Below are 23,649 nucleotides of genomic sequence, written 5' to 3'. Positions count from 1 at the left end.
AGAGAGAGAGAGAGAGGATGTGAATACACAGACAGACCATATAAACATACACATATACACAAAAGATGGGCATGCTAATGTATGGACACTCTTGTTGGCAAATAAGGAAATGTACAAGATAGACAAACACCGGATATGCACACATACACACATATTGAGGGGCATACTAGCACAAATAAGACAAATAGTACAGATGCCAGCTGGCCTGTGACCTGGTTGGGCTAGGCTGAGAACTTGAACTGGGCATGCGTGGGCATCCCTAGCTAGTGGTTTTAAGTTCTCTGCAGGTGGTTCCAAGTTCCTGTCTCCCTGCCCCTAATCATCTAGGGTGAGGGGTAGTATTGGGGTTATGGCAAGCAGAGCATATTTGCTATGGCCTCACTTCTCCTGCCTCCAAGGGTTTGCTGAGCCAGTGCTCAAGGTGGGAGTTGGGTGTAATGGCTTGGGTCCCTTCCTTTCTTTGATACCCCTTCCCAGGGACCTGGGAAAGGCTTAGAGATATTCAAAAAACAAATGGGTCTAGTCTCATCTCTGTCCATGGTCCCTGCCTAGTCCTTAACCTCTCTGTCACTCCATCCTAGGATTATCTGATTATTGATAAAAAAAAAAACCCATATATAGATATTTAAGCAACACTTTTTGTGATAGTAAAAAAAACTGGAAAAAAAAAGAACTGGAAGGTAGATAAATGCCCATCGATTGAGGAGTAAACAAATGGTGGTACATGAATATAACATATTTGCTGTTGGTTAGTGTTTCAGTTGTGTCTGACTCTTTGTGACCCCATTTGGGGTTTTCTTGGCAAAGATACTGGTGTGGTTTGCCATTTTCTTATCCAGGTCATTTTACAGATGAGGAAACTGAGGTAAACAGGTTTAAGTGACCTACCCAAGGTCACACTGCTAGTGGGTATCTAAGGCCAGATTTGAACTCAGGAAGATGAGTCTTTCTGACTACAGGTCTGGTGCTCTATCCATATTTCTGTGCTCTTAGAAATGAAGAATAGGATGCATACTGAGAAGCATGGGAAGACTTACATGAACAGAGACAGAGTGAAGAAAGGATAGCCAAGAAAGCAGAATACACAGTGAAGACAACAATGTAAATGAAAATAGCCACCACCACCAAACAATCAAAAGTGAATGCTGCAGAACGACAAAGAACAAGCCAGTGTCCCTAAGAAGAGATAAGAGAGGACACCTTTCCCCACTCCTTTGCAGAGGTGAGCAGTCCATTGGTCCGATGCATATACTTTCAGGTTTTTTGATTTATTGATCAGTTTTGCTGACTGTTTTTCTTTTAAAAAAATTACTATGTGGAATGTCTCTCTGGGAGGGGGAGAGGAGTAAGACAGGGTGAAAGTTAGATGATGTTAAAAACAAAAGATATTAATTATATATATATATATATATATATATATAAACATCCTAAGACCTTTGGGTCTTTCTGGTTCTTTGGTATCATTATCTCCCTGATTCTTGCTTGTTTGTTCCAGGCTGAAAGGAATGTTATCTTCTTGGTCTCCAGATATCTGCCCACCCTTAATCTTTTTCCAAAACTGGAGTCTCCAGGGATGAAGAACAAACATTTATTAAGCATCTACTACATGCCAGGCACTGTGCTAAACATTTCACAAATGTTATCTTATTTGATCCTCACAGTAACCTTAGGAGGTAGGTGCTATTATTATCTCTATTTTATAGTTGAGGAAACTAAGGCAAATAGAGGCTAAGTGAATTTCTGAGGGTCACACAGCTAGGGAGTATCTGAGGCTAGATGTGGACTCAGGTCTTCCTGACTCTAGGCCTAATACCCTATCCACTGTGCCACCTGACTACCTAGATGGGTAGAATAGCTAGGAGTTAGAGCAGAGTTGAATCGGTTCAGGGTCCCCCCCCCCTCTTTCTCTCTCTCTCTCTCTTCCTCTCTCTCTCTCCCTCTCTTCCTAACCAAACTTTTCCACTCAGAGTATCAGAAATAGCTCAGGAAACCTGAGTCTGGTCTGAGCCTTATCACCTTGGGCAAGTCACTAGACTTGTTTCCCAATCTCTACAGTGAAGGGGTTCTATTCGCTAAGAATACTCCAAGGCACGAGTCTATGATTCTGAGGCAGAAAGTAGGAAATGTAGATGCTGAAAGGTGCTGGAAGTCTTCCCCCTTCCAAAGGGGAAGAGACAACCAGGACTTCTTCCAAGGAACAATGCACATCATCCGCCATCTTGGGAACTGGGGACTCTCAGGACTTCTAAAATTCTCCGACTTTCAGTACTGTCAATGCCAGAAGGAGTCTGGGTCCAGGGCCAGGGGATCTGGACTAGGAGATTAGGATGCCAGAGTGAGGTCGTGGGAATAGAAAGGAGAAGGGGATGGACGAATGGGAGAGAGATGGTCTGGTTTCAATGGCAGATCTGTAACTAGCAATTTTGGGACAGAGACACAGGGACACCCCAGGGCCAAGGTGGGGATCACTAAGGGAAGAAGGGAAACGCAGGGAGCTCAGCAAAATATATGTCCTAGTTCCTTCTAAGGAATCTAGAACAGCCTCTGGCTAGTGAATCTGGGGCCCAGACCCCCTGGGCCTCTTGTCTGCTGTTGCAAAAGAGCCCTAACCTGAAAGGCTTGTCCCACCTCTGTCTCTGTTGAACTGGGTAACCTAGGATCTCCTTTATTTTTCTTCCTTGGGATTGGAGTCTAAGTTAGAATCTTACCTTAGAATACCAAGAATTCTGGAAACATAGAATCTTGGAATCACAGACTCCTAACTAGAACCTTTGTGCCACAGAAGACAGGGAAGAAGCAAGATGCACGTACACAGTATCTAGAGATGGGAAAGAGAAGGAGGAGTCTGATAAAGTCAGACTGTAACATTCCTTTAGCAAGACTCCTGATAAGTTGAAGGCAACTACTGTTTAGGTTAAGACTCTAGCAGGAATTTGCTAATTAGAGTTCAGTGAAAGCAGATCTGGATAAGAAGAGAGCCTGCTATTTAAAAAAAAAAAAGTCCTTCTTAACTTCCCATCCTCTCTAATTAAGACCAGTTGATTGTCTTGTCAATAGAATTATGAATAAGAGCTGGAGAGGACTGGGGTCTTGCCTCTGATGCTTCCTAGTTGTGTAACCCATGGAAAATCACTCTTAACTTCTCTGTGCCTCAGTAACTTCATCTATAAAATGGGGATAATAATAGTATCTACCTCACAGGGAGGATCAAATGAGATAACATGCAAAGTACATTGCAAACCTTAAGGCACAATATAAATGCTGGCTATCGTTATGAAAGAATAGCTCTTGATGTTTGGTGATGCCATGAGGTAAGGCAGCTATATATGGCCCAGACATGAGTAACTGGGAAATAAGATCTCTTTCTGGGTGTTATATTATGGGTAGGACAGAAAGTTTCTTGAGACCTACCTAAAGTCTAAAACCTTTACCCATTTATGGTAATTCACCTAGGGACATATGACATCACCAAAAGGAGCCTCAAAATTATTGCTGGAGTCCTGGGCGAGAAATTAAAGACCTTGGGGTCACAGATGGTATTTTTGTTGCTGCTGAAGGTGGCTAAAGAAAAAAGATATGGGGAGCGAGTAGCTGGTGAAGGAGATGGTGTCTGAGAACAAGATTCGGATTTAAAATACAGGAATGAGAAGCCAGGAGTGAAGTGCATTTAATGAGGGCTTGAATGTTACTGATTTGATTCAAAGGGATTTGAACTGAAAATGTAGGAAGAGGAAGGGATGGACCTATTTACCTACATCTGTGGAGCAAGATACCACAGAAAGCATCAGGTATGACAAAGGAATAAGAATAACAGAACAGAGGCCGAGTTTACAGATGACAATGTCCATCATGACCCCAGATGTCTATACACAAAAGGAAAGAGTGTGGGTGATATGGTGAACTAGGGATTTTAACTCAAGGAGGTAACTGCAAACATGTTTTAGTGATATTCGGTAATATGTGACTCCATGAATTGAATGTGGTAATGTACAAATATATTTGATTAAAAAGGAATAAATCAGATATCTGGGTTTCAGCAAGGCATTTGACAAACTCATAATATCCTCATGGACAAGTTGTGCCACAACTCACTAATGTGAGTTGGATAATAGTACAGTTTGGAGAGGTTCATTCTTCATTGAATAACTGGACCCAAAGAGGAGGGATGAGTTAGTTGATGTCATCCTGGATAGAGGTTTCTAGTTGAGTGTTACAGGAATCTCCTTGGTCCTATTCTGTTCACCATTTTTATCAATAACTTAGATGAATGCACAGATGACATACTTATCAAATTTATGGATGGTGCAAAAGAAACACTTTGGGTATCCTGAGGCCTTATGTGATCTGAACATGGGCATGGAAGAGCCCTTGTTTATGGCGGAAATTTCAAGACTTCATTTTGTTCAACGGAGTCAAAAGATCCCCCCCCCCTTTTTAAACATCTCTCAGTCAATCATGTCACTGTAAAGATGTCTGCTGTAGAATATTGTATCTGACAGCCAATTGGCTCCTTTCTTTTTGTCAAGAATACCCATCCTGGGTGCCCTAGACCACTCATAAAGATTTTACAGATGAAAAAGTAGGTTGGTATCATCAAAGAAAAATACCAATTCTGTACTGTATTCTAGGTTTTAGGCATGTTTGTCAGAAACAATTTCTGGTTAATTTAATGTTATTCTCTATCTGAGGATTTCTTATTTGGAGATAGAAATGTCCAAACTGACATAGTCCCTACTGTGCTCTTGGACATTTCTTTTCCCCAAGACAATTTGAGGTGACACATAGAAATATTGAATGAGGAAAAGGTAACAATATGTTAAGATTTGGGGTTAACATTCCAGAACAATAATGAATTAGAAAAGTCATTTAATCTTTTGAACGACTCAGTTCCCTCCTTGACTACTCCTCCTAAGGAAGAAAAGATTTATTCTTTAATATATTGATCATTTCTGTATGGATAAGGTGTTGCCCTCAAGAAGGTTATAACCCAGGGGGCAGCTTAGGTGGTGCAGTAGATAGAGCTCTGGCCTTGGAGTCAGGAGGACCTGAGTTCAAATCCAGCCTCAGACACGTGACACTTTCTAGCCGTGTGACCCTGGGCAAGTTACTAGTCATTTAACCCCAATTGCCTCACTAAAAAGAAAAAAAAAAAAAAGAGAGGGTTATAACCCAGTCATTTCAGATGGGAAGGCAATGATCTTTAGAAAGAATTAAATATTCCTCCTTCTACCTTAGTCTTGATTCTTAACCTCTTACAAATTTTCTTAGAAGGAAAAGTCTAGAAAAGACTTTAAACTACAGCAATACTTATTTCTTTTTCAGTTGAACTAAAAAGGAAGTTTTTAATACACTTCTATAGTAGTGACATGCCTTATTCCTATTATTTTGGGAGGTAATACTATTTATAACTTTTAAGGTTTTTTGTTATCTTTTATTATCTTGAACATCAATCCCAGTGACTTCTGGAAGTGTGTTAAAGCCTGAGCCCCAAGACCACATAAACAACCCAGTAAAGCTCTAAAAAAATGCGCCACAAGGGACAGTAATAAAGACAATAAAAGAGGAATACCTGTAAGCTCCTCCATCCATTTGAGGGTTGAACAAGAAAGTTTTTTTTTTTAAATAGACAAAAATATAAGATATGTCATAGTAAAAGCAACTGACTTGCAAAATAGATTAAAGAGAAATAATTTAACTGGACTACCTGAAAGCTATGACCAAAAAAAAAAAAAAAGACTAGACATCATATTTCAAGAAATCATAAAAGAAACTACCCAGATTTCTTAGAACCTGGGGACAAAGTGAAAATAGAAAGAATCTCTGAGGTCCCTTCTGGTAATCCCTTTTCAATAATGTTTATGATAAGATCAATACTAGTCTTTGAAGTGTAGAGAAAGTGTAGTCAAAGACTCTGCTACAGGTAAAGGACTCACATGTACACAAATATTTATAGCAGCTCTTTCTGTGGTGGCAAAGAATTGGGAATTGAGGGGATGCCCATCAATTGGGGAATGACTGAACAAGTGATGATATATGAATGTAATGGAATGCTATTGTGCTATAGGAAATGATGAGCAGGCAGACTTCAGAAAAACCTGGAAAGACTTGTATAGACTGATGCTGAGTGAAGTGAGTTGAACCAGGAGAACATTGTATACAGTAACAACATTGTGTGATGACTAGCGTTGATAGACTTGGCTCTTCTCAGCGATGCAATGATCCAAGACAATTCCAAGAGACTCTTGATGGAAAATGCTGTCCACATCCAGAGAAAGAACTGATAGTCTGAACGCAGATGGAAGCATACTATTTTCAGGTTTTTTTGGTGGTTTTTTTCCTTTTCTGTTTCTTCTTTCACAACATGACTAATGAGGAAATGTGTTTAACATGATTGTATATGTATAACCTATATTAGATTGCTTGCTATCTTGGGGAGGAGAGAGGGAAATGAGGAAAATTTGTAACTCAAAATCTTACAAAAAAGAATGTTGAAAATTATCTTTACATGGAATTGGAAAAAAAAATACTGTTTGCTAAAAAAAAAAAATAGCAAGACTCTACCGGCCACCTCCTGAAAAAAAAAAAAAAACAAACCCAAGATGAAAATGCTAAGGAACATTAATCCACTTTCCAAGTCAAAGAAAAAATACTGTAAGCAGTGAGAAAAAATAATTCAAGTACTGAGAATCCATAGTCAAGATCACACATGCTTTAGCAGCCACTACTATTAAGGAGTAGAGAACTTTGAATATAATAATCTAGAAGGCAAAGGATATAGGCTTATAACCAAGAATAATATCCAGCAAAATTAAATATGATTCTACAGGGGGGAAATGTACCTCTAATGAAACAGAGGGCTCCCAAGTATTCCTAATGAAAATAATGGAGTTGCAGAGAAAATTTGAAGTGCAAACACAGGAGTCAAGAGAAACATAAAAAAGTAAACATGAGTGAACATCCACAAGGGATTAAACTAGGATAAACTATCTAATTAGACAGAAGGCCTGATAGTGGTTCTGTTGTGTCTTGATCATCTTAAAAAAATAATGGAAAGGAGATAAGAGGAATAACCTAGGGCAGGGGAGGGGAAGGGAGAAGGTTAGGGAAAATTATCTCACTTAATTGGCGTTCACAAGCAGAAGTCTATACAAACAAGGAGGAAGGGGTGGGGGAGTGGGTGACACTTGAATCTCACTTTCATCTGAACTGGTCAAATAAAACACACAGTTCAGTACAGGAATACATTTCACTAAATAGTGAAATGGGAGGGAAAACTGAAAAGGAAGAAGGAATAAGGAGGAGGTTAGATTAAGGGAAGGATGAGTTGTGAGCAAAAGAAACTCTAAGAATGTAACAAACTATTTACAGCAACTTTTTTTTTTTTGTGGTGGCATAGAATTGGAAACTGAGGGAGTGCCCATCAATTAGAGAATGGCTCAAAAATTATAGTATATAAATGGGATGGAATATTATTGTGCTGTAAGAAATAATGAAGAGAATAGGTTCAGAGAAACCTGGGAAGATTTGTAAGAACTGATACAGAATGAAGTAAATAGAACCAGAACAATTTATACAATAATACAATATCATAAAAACAAACAACTTTGAAAGCCTTAGCATCTGATTAGCATAATGACCAACTACAATTCATGATGAAAATGCTGCCTACCTCCTGAAAGAGAAGTGAAAGATTCAGAGTATATAACTAGAAATTTTTTGGACATGGCCAATGTCAATTGCTTAATTATACATGTTTGTAACAGGTTTTGTTTTTCTTTCCTTCTTACTTGGGAGAATGGTAGAATGGGAGAAAGAAAAGGACAGTTTTTGCTGATTGAAAAAATAAATTTAAATTAAAAATAAAACTATAGGCCAATATGCTAGTGACTATTGACATAAAAATATTAAATGAAATGTAGTGAAAAGGAGATAACAACATATTTAAAATGTTATACAGTAGAACTAAGGTAGATTTGTGGTAGAAATACAGAGTTGAATCAATATTAGGTAAACTATAAATAAAACAGACATTACCAGAATACCAGTAAAATTGTGATTACCTCAATAGATACTGAAAAAAAAAAAACTTTTGACAAAATTCAAAACCTATTTCTGTTAAAAAGAGCTCACTAAATCACAGGAATAAATGCACCTTTTCTTAATAATATCTTTCTAAAACCAAGTGCCAACATTGTATATAATAGAGAAAGGCTAGAGGTCTTTCCAGTACAACCAAGGGTAAAACAAAGATATCCATTATCACCATTATTATTTCACAGAGTTTTAGAAATGCTTGCTATAGCAATAAGACAAGAAAAAATAAATTGAGGGAATAAACATGCACAAAGAAGAAACAAAATTACCAGGTTTTTTTTGCAGATAATATGATGATTTATCCAGTAAACTCCAAAGAGTCAACTAAAAATCAATTGAAACAGTAACTTTAGTAAAGTTGCAAATTATAAAATAAACCCACAAAACTCATCAACATCTTACCAACGTATTACCAACAAAACCCTGCAGGAAAAGATAGAGAAATTCCATTTAGAAAACTACAGAATGTATAAAATATCTAGAAAACTACCTATCAAGACACATATAGGAACTATGAGCACTTTTAAAAAATGTTTTTTATAGAAATAAATATAGATCAAACTAGAGATGAATAATTATTCATTTATGTTTGTATGTATATATATATATATACATACATACATACACATATATATCCTGTCAATGGAATAAACATCACAATACGACCTCAGCTAATTTGCTTATTGATTGCTATACCAATCAAATTACTAAAGAATTACTTCAGAGTGCTAGAAAAAAATAATAATGAACAAAAGGCAAAAAATTCTCAAGGCACATAATAAGAAAGTAGGAGGGAAAGGGGCCAGATCTCAAACAATACTACTCAGTAATCATCAAAATTATTTTATACAGACTAAAACAAAATGAGATTGATCAGTGAAACAGATTATGTACAAGACATATGGAAACAAAAGAGCAACCAACATGTTAGCATGGTGTTTGATAAACCTGAAGACTCCAATTCCTGGGATAAGAACTCATTATTTGACACAGCTGCTTGGAAACTGGAAAGCCGTCTGGCAGAAATTAGGTGTAGACCAATGTCTCACACAATATACTAAGATAAACTCCAAATAGATACATGACCTAGATATAAAACATCACATCACGAACTAATTAGAGAAACAAGGAAGGAAATATTTTTCACACCTGTGGTTAGGGAAAGAATTCATGACCAAACAAGGGATAAAGAGGATCAAAGAAGATAAAAAAGAACAGTTTTGATGATATATAAGTAAAAAGGCTTTTTTTTTTCACAAACAAAATCAATATACTTAAAATTAGAAGGGAAATAGTTATCTGGGGAAAAAAAAAACCTTTGCAACAAGTGTCTCTGATAAAGGCCTCATATCCCAAATATATAAGGAGGTGATTGAGAGAGTGAGGCTGACAACTTTGTGCAGCTCTGCCTCATTTAAATCCAATTCACACAAAAGTCAAGACATCACCCTCACGATGTCATTGTCCTCTTTGAGAACAAATGAACAAACAACAACAACATATAAAGAGAACTATTTGCTAATAAATAAATTGTTAAAAGATATGAATAATCATGTCTCAAAGAAATCAAAACTATCAACAAGCATATGAAAAAATGCTCCAAATTACTAATAAATAGGGAAACAAAAATTAAAGCAACTCTGACAATTATTGGAAGGGCTGCAGGAAAACAGGCAAACTAAATGGACTGTTGGCGTACCTGTGAGTTGGTCTAGCCATTCTGGAAAGCAATTTGGAACTATATCTAAAAAGCTACTAAATTGTGTGTACCCTTTGACTCAGCTATACTGCTACTAGTCATATAGCTCAAAGACATCAAAAAAAAACCCCATCTATTAAAAAATATTTGTAGCAACTCTTTTTTTTTTTATTATATCAGAAAAACTAAGAAGGTGCCCATCAACTGGAGAATGATTGACCAAATGAATGTAATGGAATATTACTGAAAAGGATGGTTTCTGAGAAATCTGGGAGGATTTGTACGAACTGATGCAGAGAAAAGGGAGCAGAACCAGAGAACAATTTATACAATAACAACCACATTGTAAAGACAAATTTGAAAGAACTCAAGAACTCTGATCAGTGAAATGATCAAACACTATTCCAGAGGATTGATTACGAAACCTACTACCCATTTTCTGACAGAGAGGTGATGGATTCAAGGTGCAAAATGAGACATACATTTTCTAACAAGACCAATGTGGGAATTTATTTTGCTTGAGTCTGTATACCCAATTTGGGTGAGGGGTGTGGGAGGAACAGGGAGATTAATGATAAGTATGTAAAAGAAAAGAAAGAAAGAAATAAAGGAAGGAAGGAAAGAGGGAAGGAAAAAAAAGGGGGTCATTGAAGCAGTTTTTAAAATGCACAGAAGAGAACAAAAGGGCCAAAAGGAAACAGAGAAACAGGATTGCAATAAGTTAGTTACATGTTGAATTATTCTTTGCTTAAAAGGAAAAGCAAGTTGTACATTATAGCAATTTGCAGATTCGTGTTACAATCCTCTTCTGATCTACTTTGTATATGGAAATGCTAATTTTATACAGTCTTTGTATAATTTCTGTAGTTAGGTTTGTGTTGTCTCTAGTGGGGATTTCTTCTGTGTTTATTTAGTCAAGTGTAGCCTCTTTCTGTGTTCATTTTCTTCAATGCCATTTCTACTTTCTCTGATTATGGAGTCACACGCCATGCTTTTTGCAGGCTAGTGTGTAAAGTGATATTATTTCTAATTTTTCCATTATCCTCCTTCACAATGTTTGGTGAAAGGGTTTTTATTATAATCTGGTGTTGTCCTTGCTGTCCAGATCTCTAAGACATCAGCTGTTTTTTTTTTTTTTACTGGAGAAGTCTCTAGGCTCATTTGTGCTCTTCACTGTGGCAACTGTTTCACATTGCTTGAACTTCTCTAATGAGTAGTGATATTGGTAATGTCTTTACTTTTATACATTTCCTATTTTTTAACTTGTTTAAATACAGTCGGTTGGAACTATTGGAATTTCATGCACTATTTTCTTTTCTGTTCTTTCTTCTAATCTGCAATGAATTTTGGCTTTTGTTTTTAACCAGATAATGATCTGGCTGTGTACAGATCAGAAATTAGTCTGATGTCAATAAACAGAACTTTCCTGTCTGTTAAAATGAAATCACACTTACTTTTTGTTGTGTTATTTGATTCTCACTATTTCCTACATTTTTTGAATCTTCTCTTGAAGAAAATATTCAAGCTATATACATGTGAGCCTTCTGACTAATCTACAAGCCTTGAGCTGATACTTTCTCAACCTGACCATCTTTTCAGTATATTTTTACCTTTTCACTCCTTCGTCCACCTTTACATTGAAGTCAAGGCATATCCAAGGATGTGTTGACTTGGTTTGGGGATCTTGTCTAGTTCCTTGTGGAGTTTCTTTCCTTTTTTATCTTTGTCAGCAGATGTTGATGAATGAACTTCGAGGTAGACTCTTTTCATCAGAAGCTCTGCAATTCAGGATGACCCAATGTTTCATGAAAGGCTGTTTTTCATTTTCCTTGGGCCCATGTTGAAACCAACTTTGTCGAGCTCTTTATTTGCCTCTTCTGAAGAGAGCCTGAGAGCCATCTTTCCAATTTACCACATAGTGTAGTGGATAGAGAGTGAAACTTTGCATCGGCAAGACTTGAGTTCACCTCCTAGCTCAGACACAATCATTGTGTGACCCTTGGCAAATCATTTAACCTTTCTAATCCTTAATTTCCTCATCTGTAAAATGGGGATAATAACAGTACCTACCTTAATGGGTTGTTCTTTGGACCAAATGAGGTAATGTGTGCAAAGCCCTTTGCAAACCTATACATACATACATACATACATACATACATACATACATATATATGTATATATATATTTCAACTATTATTTTTATATATATTCAGCAATATCTATTAATGATATAAAAATTTCGATATATAAATTTCAACTATTATTTTTAGCTATAGTATCTTAAGTATTCTAGTTTCATTTATAATTTGTGGCTGTTGAAGATGTGCTTTAGTTCTTTCAGTAGCAGGCCAACTTCTTGGTTGTTAATCAAAGACATCACATCTTCTGTGCCAACAATTAGTAGGTAGACTAAAAATAGGAATTTTTAGCAACCTCTGTCCCTTTTCCACCAACTCTGCCACCATCAGCATGGAAGTACAAGGGGACTACAAGGGACTGAGGGCCATTTTGGATTTGATCTGTTTCATGGGTGTCTGTGGTCAAAAAATTGATCATCTTAAGTAGCCAGCTGCTAGGGTTGTGTTTCTCTGCACTTAACCGGAGGTCTTCTAGCTTTGACTTTAGGCTATATCTAAGGCAACAGAAGAAAGGAGGGGAAAGTTCCTCTATTCGCTGCCCTGATCAGACCCCATCTGAAGCACCGGGCACCACATTTTAGAAGGGCCATTGACGAGCTAGAAGCTTCCAGAGGACAATGACTAGAATAGAGAAAGGAACTAGAAACCACATCTTAGGAAGATCCTTTGAAAGAATAGGGGGTATTTAGCTTGGAGAAGAGAAAGTTTAGTAGCCACATGAGTGCTTTCTTCAAGTATCTTTTCAAAGGGCTGCCCTGTGAAAGACAGACATGTTCTGCCTGGCCCCTGGGGAAACGATTCAGCCCAACAGAGGCAGAGTTGAAAAGAGGCATTTTTCAGTTCCATATATGGAAGAACTTCCAAACAGTTCATAGTGTCTCAAGGTACAATGGGGCCACTTCATGAGGTAATCAATTTCTTCTCACCTTGTAGGGGTTCTTAACTTGAGGTCTGAGAACTTAAATATTTTTTGACAGCTGTATTTCAATATAATTGGTTTCCTCTCTAATGCTATGTATTTTATTTTATATTTTAATTGCCAACAGGGTCCAGGACACAGAAAAGGGTTATGAACCCATGCTGTAGGCCAGATAACCACTTGGTGCTGAGGTTGTGAACTACTAGCAGAACGGGGAGATGTGAGTTAACCACATCAGCATCTACATTTAAATATCTTGCCAATGACTTTTATTTTCCTGAATTCTTTTAACTGTCTTGGGAACTGCTTTTGCCAGGGAATATTTTAATGAATTGTTATTAAATGGATTATTTGTTTGAGTCCTGCTGAACCACAGGTGGGGATAGGAGGCTGTGAAGAGGATTCTTACTCAGGTAGGGGTTTGGATCAGTGGTCCTCCAAGCTCTCCAACTAGCTCTGAGATTCTGTGATTCCAGAACCATAGACTCATAAAAGCACTATTCTCTGGGGAAGGAGTTGAAACAAGGAATCACCATCTGAGAAGGGATGGGGAAACTGGACTCTGAATGGAACCAGAAGAGAGGGACACTCCTACAGCTCTGGAGCTTAAAAAGGCCTTAGAGCTCAGTGGTTATCACTGATATCACTTTTTTCTTTAGACCCTGGGTAGGGGCACATAGAGAAAGGGAGTGAGTGGGATAGGAGCCCCTGATGCTAGAGTCTGCTTTGGAGACTGAGACTTTACCATTTATGAGGCTGGGGGATTTTCCTCCTATCTGAGTCCCACCTATACAAGAGCTGCAGCCAACCTTATTGGCAATGCACTCTGGGGCCTTTCCTCCAACCATCCACCCTGGCTTGTCTACCTCCCACCACTATAGATTTTCAACAGGCAAAAGGGCTTCATTCCATCTTTCTAACTTGTCCTCTGTCTGGAAAGCTCTTTTTCCTTCTAGCTAAAACATAATTATTCTTCACTGAGTAGACAAAACCTCTTTTCTCTCAGAAGTCTTCCCTTATGACTTCAGTTTGTCTTTCCCTCCTGTCTTCCTTCTCTGAGCACCTGTGGGCCTTACCTTTCAATTGGGATTTAAGGATCTCCCAGTTGACTCTATATTGGCCTAGGTCAATCTCAAGTTCAAGTTTCTGTGTGATCTTAGGCAGGGCACTTTCTTTCTCTGGGCCTCAGTTTCGTTATTGATTGAGGGGATTGAACTGGATTATCTCCTAAGGTTTTGTCCAGCTATCACTTTCTGTGTTTTAAGGTTCTTTCTATCTCTGACATTATATTTGCTAGGGTCTCTTCCAAATCTGCCATTCATTGCTTTGAGGTTGCTCTTAGCTCTGCCATCCTGTGTTTTGAGACCTCTCAAAGCTCTGCATTCTGTGTTCTAAGATCCCTCCCAACTCTGCCACCCTGTGTTCTAAGGCCCCTCCCAGCCCCGACATTTTGTTTTAAGGCCCTGCACAGCTTTTTTTGGGGGGGATTCTAAACTCTCTGGGTGTGATGTCATCTCCCCAGTTACACTGAGACAGGTCTTCAGAGTCTTATCTCTGTGGTTTCCTGAACAAAAGGACCAAGGTCTGATTAGAAGATCTAATCTCTGATTGACGATTCAAATTAGATAACGTAGACAGTGCTTGGTAAACCTTAAAGCTACATATAAATACTACATATCATTGTTGTTTTTGCTGTTGTTGTTATTTATTCCCCAATGCCTGCCTCTTTCACTTACTACCTCTGTGACTGTGGGAAAGTCCCTTAACCTCTGAGCCTCAGTTTCCTCTTCTATAAAATGGAAGGTCCCTTGCAGCTCCAGGTCCGTGGGAGCCTGTCAGTGGCCCTCAGCAGTGGAGCTGGTGGCTCTTGGTGATTCACTGATTGACAATGGGGATCCTATTTCTCGACCCTGCCCCAGCCACGCCTCGGTCACACCTCACACCTCGTGGGCTTCCTTTTTACTCTTCCTGTTTGTGAAGCAGGTACCCTGCACATGCATGCATCCACGTGGATACCTATGCACACCAGACACAGCTGTACACGTGTGTGCATGTGCTAACACGTACACCCCTTGTCAAACACCGCCCCAATGTATTTTCCTTCTATGGAACACAATACACGTGTGATATGTTACACAAAATAATAACTGAACCATATGGAACATCTTATGATTTGCTTCCTGAGCTTCTCTGTTCATCTCACGGGTACCGCTCTGTTTCTCCTGTGATCTCAAATGTCTACACACACAACTGCTCACCCACCCTCCTTCTCAGAACACACACTCAAAGAGGCACTGAAAGTGATGGACGTGTGAAAATGAAGAACCGCAAAAAAACTGTTGACATTGAACCAGAGGCAAGAAACAAGTGACCCAGGACACATAGCATTCAGTGACACACAATCACAAATGGTCGCACAGAACTGCAACCTTGGCCACCATATTACACAATCCACAGCCACACAATCACACGCGGTCACACAATTTCACAGTTTTATATAGTGTGCATCACATGTTATCATCCCCATGCAGTACCACAAATCATACACATGCACAATTCTGAATCATACAATTGCTCACAGTCACACCCATCTCACATATGGTTCCAATCAGGCTGTGTGTTAAGCTAGAGCAGCTGGTGTTTCTCTATTTCCCCACGAGGGTTCAAATCAGCCCAGCCCAGGTCTGTCTCTGGGGCAGCCTAGGAGGACAGAGGTGAGGGGGGCCTCCATGGGCCATTGACCAAGCCTGTCGCCCATCTCCTCCCTTACCCCCCATTTCCCAGTCACTAGATTTATTTTCCCAAAGACCTCTTCTATCTCTTCCATAAAAGGCTAGACTAGAGGCCAGGCGTGTTGGTGCTAGTGGTGGAACTGGTGGGATTCTGGTGGGAACAGCTGTGCTCCCTTTCCAGTCACTTGCAGCCCATGCCGGTCCAGCCAGGAGCCCCTGCTCCTGCCTGCAGTGGTAGGAGTGGGTAGACAAGGGGGAGGGGTGGGGGGGGGGAGGGAAGAGAATGGCAAAGGGGGGCGGGTGGTTGTTGGGGGAAATAAATACTGAGAGAGAAAAATCAGCTCCAGTCTGGGACCTTAAGTTCACTCACCTGGAGCAGGGGATCCGGAGAGCCTGGCCAGGGCAGACGGAGATATCCTGGGGAAATCAGAAAGATCTGCACAGTCTGGGGATGTATGAGCTGGGGGAGCTGTGCCCCTGCAGGCGGATGTGACTGAAAGTGTCGGAGAGACAGACACAGAGACAGACAGAGAGGGAGCAGGGAGGAGAAGGGGAGGAGAGCTGGGGATGGAGAAGCGCATGGGGGTTAACCCTTTCAGGCTCAGGAGTGCTGTCTCTGGACAGGGGTCAGGGGTCAGTCAGAGAGTGCAGAGGGCCAGGACTTGGGGTGGGGAAGCCTGACGCAGCTTGAGAGGGTGGGGGGAGAGGAGAGGAGGATGGGAATAAGCACTCACGCCTAGCTAGCGCCTTGATATCTCTTCCTGTAGATGGAATACTGTGGGTCATAGGGAAACTGAGGTGCAAATCCCAGGGGAAGGGCTGCTAACCAAGCAGACAGATGGAATTGGGCCCGGGGAACTTAGAGAAAGAGATTCCATTGCCTGAGATGGGCTATGAGGCCAAGACAACCTAAAAATAGTTCCCTCATTACTGGGGTTAGGCTGAGTTTACTACTGGTTGGGTGGACAGGAAGGAAGGAAGGGAACAGGGCAGAGGGGTCAGGGCTGTGGAGCCCAAGATGTTGGGGGCTGGCTCCAGGGGTTCGTGACAGGGAGCTGCAGGAATGGGTTCGAGGACATTCAATCAAAACCATTTAGAGTCAAACAACCTTCCCCCCACTCCTTACCTTAGATGTGCTTCCTGTGAGGTTGGGGGGCTAGGGGGGAGCTGTCCTCCCAGGTCTATGAGGAAAGAAACCACAAGGTAGCTGGGTCAACAGGTATAGAGGAGGAGGGGTCTGAGGCTGTCCAGGGACACTGGAGCTTGATGTAGGAGGTGTTCATGGGGCATGGGCAGGGAGGTTCCCCACCTTAGGGCCCCAGCCTAGGCAGGGAGGGGTAAGTCCCATAGGCTAATGGGGGTCGTTTCCGGGCCTCCCAGCTGGGATAAGGGTTGGTAGTGAGAGTTATAAATAGTCCCTTCCTGTCTAGCTGTGCTGAGACGGCAGGGAGAGTCAGTTCTCTGCTTCTGTTTCTATCTTTCTATCTCAATTTCTCTTAGTCTCTGTCTTTCATTGGTTTTATGTTTCTCTGCCTCTGCCTCAGTTTCTCTCTCTCTCTCTCTCTGATTTGATGATTATTTGTTAAACTCTTACAATGTGTGATGGCCTATGCGAGGCACTCTCTTAGTAATCCTGCTTCTCTGTTTCTGCCTCATTTTCTCTGTCTCTGCCTCAGTTTCCCTGTGTGTCCATCTTTACCTTGGGCTTTCTGTCTCTGGTTTCTGTTTCAGCCCAGTAGGAGGATCCTTAAATCCAGAGACTTTTCAGGCTCTTAAGTAGGGAAGATTTTTCTCATCTCCTGTCCCCACCCACTCCTTAGAAATCCATTTTCCCTCAGATGAGAACCAAGTAAAGGACTCAGGAATGTGGATCCCTGGCTGGTAAAATTCTGATAGAGTGCCCCCTGAAGAAGGCAAAATTGCTGCCTTCACCCCAGCCCTCACCCCATTCCAAGCAGGAGGTCACTGACTAGAGTGGAGGAGGGGCACGTGCAAGAAGGGAAACTGGGGCAGCCAGGGCTGGGGAAGAGGGAAGATTAGAAGTTCCATCTCCTGAAATGGACTGACCAGGCTAGTTTCTTCAGGAAGCAGACATCTCTGGGGAAGGCAATAGGATTATCAGAAGTGGACAAGCAGGAAAGAAGGCAGAAGAGGGAAATAGAGAAATGGCCTCTCAGTCTAGGCTGGATTTGCTCAACCTTGACCATGCGTCTGAACCTCTGAGGGTCAGAGATGGTTCCCCAGGGTTAGCCTGTCACCAGCTCTGCCTCGACCCAGGTTTGGGATGGGAATTGGATGGACTATAGCCACCTTCCTTGGCATGCCTGTCCAAGCTACATCTGGGCCCCAGACTCTCCAGCTCCCCCAGTGGGGAAGGAAGATTTCTCAGGGGCCTAGATCTGTTTGCAGCCTGGGTCCCTCTGGGAGAGCAAGGTCTCCAGGGTTCCTGCCCCAGCCCCAGCCCATCCTGGGGTTAGAGTTCTAGATCGGTTTGAGGGACATGTAGGATGCTTCCGGGGGAGAATCAGCTTGATGGGAGGGGGAGCCTCTCTTGGCCTCATCCCTCCCTCAAAGCCCCAACTGTACATGGCCATCTCTTCCTCTTGGGTCCTCTACTCTCTAGGGGCATAGGATTAGGCTTGTTTTCAGGCAGGAACCTGGTACTTGGGGAGCCTGGTGCATCCGGGAGATAAAACTTCAACAACAGGAAGCCCTTTTGGGAGGCCCAGGCTTGGGGAGTGCAGCCTGGGGTGGGGCCAGGCCCCAGTTTCAGGTCAGATTAGGGCAGGCAGTAGGTCATATGGGAAAACTCCCTATGCTCCATCTCTGACAAGGAAGTGGCCCTTCTCGTCCAGGTCAAGGTGTGCCCTTTGTTCACATCTCCTCCTGTCTCCTCTGGTAGCTGCCCTCCCTTTACTTCTAGTCTCCTGTCTTTCTCCATTTACTAACTCCTTCCCCTTACAAACATCTCCCATCTGTGAACTCAGTGGCCTCCATGATCTTAATCTATGAAGTATGATGTCTTATTTTCTAAATTAGATGGCATTTTCTCAGTACTTCTCCTTCCTGACCTCTTTCCTGCTTTAGACACTATTGATCACCCTCCTCTCCTAGATACTCTTTCCTCTTGGGTTTTCTTACATTCCTCTCCTAGTTCTCCTTTGACCTCTCTCCCCATTACTTTCCAGGATCCTTTGTTGCATCATCATCTGTGTCCTGCTCCCTAACTTCGGGCATCCTCCAAAGCCCTTTTGTTTTCTTTCTCTACAACTGCATTCTTTGTGATCTCATTAACTCCCACAGTTCAATTTTTAAAAATTTCTTCTGAATTTAATCAAAACCATATAAAATGAATACTTCTATACATACAGTAAAACAGAAAAAGGATTGGACATGAAACTTTAAATTCATCATGTATAGCTTGCTTTTCTTTCAAAATCTATATAAAATCAACATATAACTTTCAAAGCAGTCCTGCTTGTCTGTGATTCTTTCTGGCCTTCCTTCCTAGAAGTTCTATTATCTTCTCCATGTAGATGACTCCCAGATCCATATATCCAGGCCTAGTCTTTCTCCTGAGCTCCATGTTTCATCACCAATGGCCTGTTGGACACCTCCAATTGGATATCCCATAAGTATCCCAAACTCAACATATCAAAAACAGACGTATCTTTTCCCTCCCCTAACCCACTCTCTTTCCAAACATCTCCATTTATGTTCAGGACACCATTGTCTTTCCATGACTCAGGTTTGCAACCTTGGCTTCATCGTTGACTCTCCCCCCTCCCCCTTCCACAATGAAATTAGCTGACAAGTTGTGTTGATTCTACCACCAAAATATCTCCTGTAACGTTCCTCTTCTCTCCACTCATAGCAATCCATCACCCTATTTCACTTCTTACCTGGATTATTTTTTATTGTTGTTCAATCATTCAGTCTTGTCCAACTCTTCATGCCATTCTATCCTCCATTATCTCCTGAAGTCTGTCCAAGTTCACGTTCATGTTCATTGACAATATCTATCCATTTCATCCTCTGCCGTCCCCCTTTCCTTTGGCCTTCAACCTTTCCCAACATCAGGGTCTTTTCCAATGAGTCCTGTTTTCTCATTATGTGGCCAGAGTATCTCAGCTTCAGCTTCTAGCTTCTACCTAAAGACCTCCAGTGATAAGGGAATCACTACTTACACTGGCTGACCATCCACTTTTAGACAGCCCAAATTTCTCGTAAGTTTTTTCTTATGGCAAAACAAAAGCATTTCTTTTTTTTTTTTTAAAGGCAATTAGGGTTAAGTGACTTGGCCAGGGTCACACAGCCAGTAATTGTCAAGTGTTTGGTCTGATGCTGGATTTGAACTCAGGTCATCCTGATTTCAGGGCCAGTGCTCTATCCACTGCGCCACCCAGCTGCCTCCAATAAAAACATTTCTACTGGTATGTTAGGATTATAGGTTTAAAGTTAGAAGGGACCTTAGAAGTCACCTAATACCATCCTTGTCTCTTCTTATCCTCTCCATTTTGCAGATGAGGAAACTGAGTCCCAGAGAGGTTGTCTTACACCTTGAATAAGGGAGTGGCAGAGCGAGGCCTCCAATCTGCATCCTCTGGCTCTGAATCTCTGAAGTATTCCCCTGTACTACATTACTCCTTGCTTCTCATTCTGCCTTCTGGGGCCAGGCATAACAAGGAAATTGCACTCCCTCAGGACAGCCTTTCAAGTCCCTGAGAATGTCCTGTCTCTGCTAAGTCTTCTTCTCTGTGGGTTAAACATTTCCACTTCCCTCATCAATCTTCATAGTGCCTTCTCTTGCCTAGTCCTTTTGCTCTGGGACTTTTTCTTACCCTATGACCAGCCCCTGAGCCTGGGAAAATGAAAGCTTGAAGAAGGGAAGAGACTAGCCCAAGGTCAAGGCAATTCTGCAGAAGAGCCAGGAGAGGAAGAACCAGGGTTGGGCAGGACCCAGCTGGTACGGCTCTGAGAGCAGATTGCTAAATTTTCAGTGGGTGTATTCACACCTTGGAAATCATCCAATGCTACGAAATCAGCACTTCGTTTATTATTTTGTTGATTGAATAGTTCTAAGAAAGTGATGGGGAAAATGCTAATACTTCAGATTGAAATTAAAAGTAGGTCATGCAGTTTTTGGAGAGCTGGTTGTTAAACATTTACCTGAATGCCTCTGAATCAAAGAACCCCGATTTCCTGCGTTCCAACAGGAGCAACAGAAGCAGTGCTAAGAAGCCTGGAGGAGGCTGGCTCACAGGGCAAAAAACTTCCTGGCCCCCATCCCTTGAGGTTCCTGACATTATTGATGATCTGGGTGGCTCTGACAGGCCAGACTTAGCTGAGGTTTCTGGCAGAGCTGGGAGGGGATGAGGGTGGGGTGAGGGGGTGGGGTTGGGGAGCACTGGCTGGAAGGCTTGGGAGGCAGCTGGAAGCTCAAAACAAGTCTTGAGACTGATGTCATTGTCTCCGGTCAGAGACCTCCTGGGAAAATCCTATGGACAGGGATCCCTGGGACCCTACTGCCGATAACAAGGCACTTTCTGTGGTCCCTGGCTTCTCTGAGGGTGGGTGGGCTGCTATCCTAGGTAGGAAATGAATGAAAATGGAGATCTGGCTGCTTCCCCCAAACGGTTTGGCACATGGAGAGTTAAGCTGGGGTTTTTTGCCCATGCCTCCCTCCCCACACCCCTAGGCTAGGCATTTGGGAGCTAGACTAGCTGTTCCCATTAGTATATGATCTCCTTGAGCCCAGCAGCTGCTTTTTGTGTTTTGCCTTTCTTCCTCCCCCGACTCCCCCTGGTACACATTAGGCATTTTATAAATGCTTGTTGATTGATTGACTGGCCCATCAGTTGAACCCTCTGGTCCTTCTACCTCTGAGCCTAGGACTCAAGAATTCTAAATTCTTATGAAGCTAAGAATTCTGGATTGATTCAAATACAGGTTGCAAATGAATGTGTTCTGCCTGTTACCTAATCTCAGCATCAGAGCCAGCAGGGACCTTAGAGACCCTAGATTCAACCCACTCCCCCTCCTCATTGTACAGATGAGGAAACTGAGGCTGAGAGTATGGAAGTGACTTCCCCAGGGGCACTTGACTAACAAGGAGAAGAGCTAGATTTGAACTCCGACCTCTGATTCAAAATCCTTTCATGATATTTGGTAGTCTATCATTTTGCCTTCTGCTTGAAAATCTCTAGAGACGGTGAACTCGCCACCTCCCAAGGCTGCTCATTTTTTTTATAGTACGCTTTCATGGTTAGGAAGCTACCACCTTCATCCGGAGGAAATCCGTTTCCTGGGAAATGCCTCGCACAGCTTCTGGTTCTACCTTCTGGGGCTCGTCAGAACAAGACAGCCCTCTTCTTCATGGCAGCCCTTCCTTCAGGTACTTGAAGTCAGTGCCCCTGTCTTTCCAAAGTGATCAGGTGGTAGGGGTTCAGCCTGCTTGGATCAATACAGTAAGGAACACCCGTTCAAACTCGGTATATGAAGACAACCTTCTTGTTCTGCTCCTGGAGGACTCTGGTTCTGAGCTGTCTCCTAACAGTGGAGGTCCACTTCACTGAGTCAGTCACATGCTCTTATTCAGTGTTCCTGGCTCTGTCTGGGTTCTGGATTGTGGCTAAGTCAAAGGTTCAGAGTCAGCGGCTAAGCCTGGGCTTATAACTTAGTCTTCAACCTGCTCAGGGTATTGTAAATTAAATGAAATTTCATCAGACCATAGCTGGCCCAGCACCCAGCAGAGGTTCCCAAACTTATTTGGCCTACTGCCCCTTTTGAAAAAATTACTCAGTGCCCCCCTGGAAATCTACTTTCTTTAACCCTTTAGCGGTTTTTTAAAAAATTGTATCATTTCAAACTACTATTGCCCCACCCTGAATCGTTCAGTGCTTCTACTTTGGGAACCTCTGATTCTAGAGCCTTGCTAAGGTCTTCCTTTCTTCTCTCCTTACTGTCTGTCCAACCCACAAAGCCTCTCTCCCAGGGGGATGAGGGATGTGGTGTGGGAGAGTGGATGGTAACGAAGGATTAACCTAACTGGTCTATTGGCAGGAGGGTTGGGGTGGGGGTGGATAGGCAGATGGAGGAGGGAAAGCTGCCAACTATTTGTGAACACACAGATGCCAAAAGGGGAGAGATCAGAGAATATCTCGTCCCATTTCAAGAACAGAGGGGAGAGGTGAGAGGAGGCAGGGAAAATAGGATGATGTGGCAGACAGAATCCTAGCCTGAGAATCAGAGAGCTGGGTTCTAGACAGCTGTGTGGCGTGGCTGAGTTAACATCCACCCTCTGAGCCTTCATTTGTGAGCTGGGAGAAACCCCTCCACCATAATTGATCCTAGTCCCCATCAATGGGAGACAGAACATCAGATCTTAGTCTTAACCCAGCAAGATGGGCTGCTTGTGGAGGCCTGGGTGCCACTTGATCAGGACTCATTGACCCCTTTCTGCCTGCTGCTTCTCTGGCTCTGGCCCCCTCCTGCTTCCACTGGGCCCAGTCCAGAAGCTCTGGCTCTCGTCTTCTGCCCTCTTCTCTCAGCCCATTCACATGCTCCTGAGAAATGACAAATTGTTGCTTTGGGGATGAATCAGAGGGTGAGGTCATCAGGGGCAGAGACAGAGATCCAGGCTGGAGGAATGAGAGTAGGGTTAGGCCTATTAGGAATCATAATTCTCCTGCCTCTTCTCCTCCTCCTCCACGAAGGCTGTTCCTCCAAATTAATTCAACTAAGCTTTTAACAAGCCAATGGGAAGCAGTCTCTGTGAGCACAACCCCACTCCCCATCCCCCTAGCCCCATCCATTTCTTGTTTCAGACACCTATATCTTTTTGGGAGTCCATTATGCTTGGCAGCTAAGTAACACAGTGGATAAAGACCTGAGTTCAAATCCTGCTTCAGACACTTCCTAGCTGTGTGACCTTGTCTGCCTCAGTTTCCTCTGCTACAAAATGGGAATAATAATAATGATCATGATGATGATGATAATAAAACCAACCTCCAAGTGATTGTAAGGATCAGATAAGATAATACATGTAAGGAATGAGGGAAGGGAATA

General features: G+C 42.0%; 1 protein-coding gene across 6 annotated transcripts in view; it reads right to left on the bottom strand.

The window, feature by feature from the left end:
- TBXA2R (thromboxane A2 receptor) overlaps positions 1-16,895 on the bottom strand; it is a 37,299-nt gene extending 20,404 nt beyond the window's left edge. Inside the window, exons 1-3 of one of the 6 annotated variants that reach the window (XM_027851186.1) lie at positions 16,709-16,895; positions 15,953-15,999; positions 11,404-11,571 (exon numbers count right to left, since the gene is read on the bottom strand). The gene's annotated coding sequence lies outside the window, so the exon portion shown is untranslated. Of the gene's footprint in view, positions 1-11,403; positions 11,572-15,952; positions 16,266-16,316; positions 16,522-16,708 lie in introns of those variants that run through there. The other 5 variants (XM_027851187.1, XM_027851188.1, XM_027851184.1 and 2 more) reach the window with 5 other exon arrangements.
- Between the last annotated feature and the right edge of the window lie 6,754 nt (positions 16,896-23,649).

The sequence above is a fragment of the Vombatus ursinus genome, unplaced genomic scaffold (assembly GCF_900497805.2).
Source record: "Vombatus ursinus unplaced genomic scaffold, bare-nosed wombat genome assembly UNPS02009173.1, whole genome shotgun sequence".
Lineage (NCBI taxonomy): Eukaryota > Metazoa > Chordata > Mammalia > Diprotodontia > Vombatidae > Vombatus > Vombatus ursinus.
This window is presented reverse-complemented; position numbering and strand designations above follow the sequence as displayed.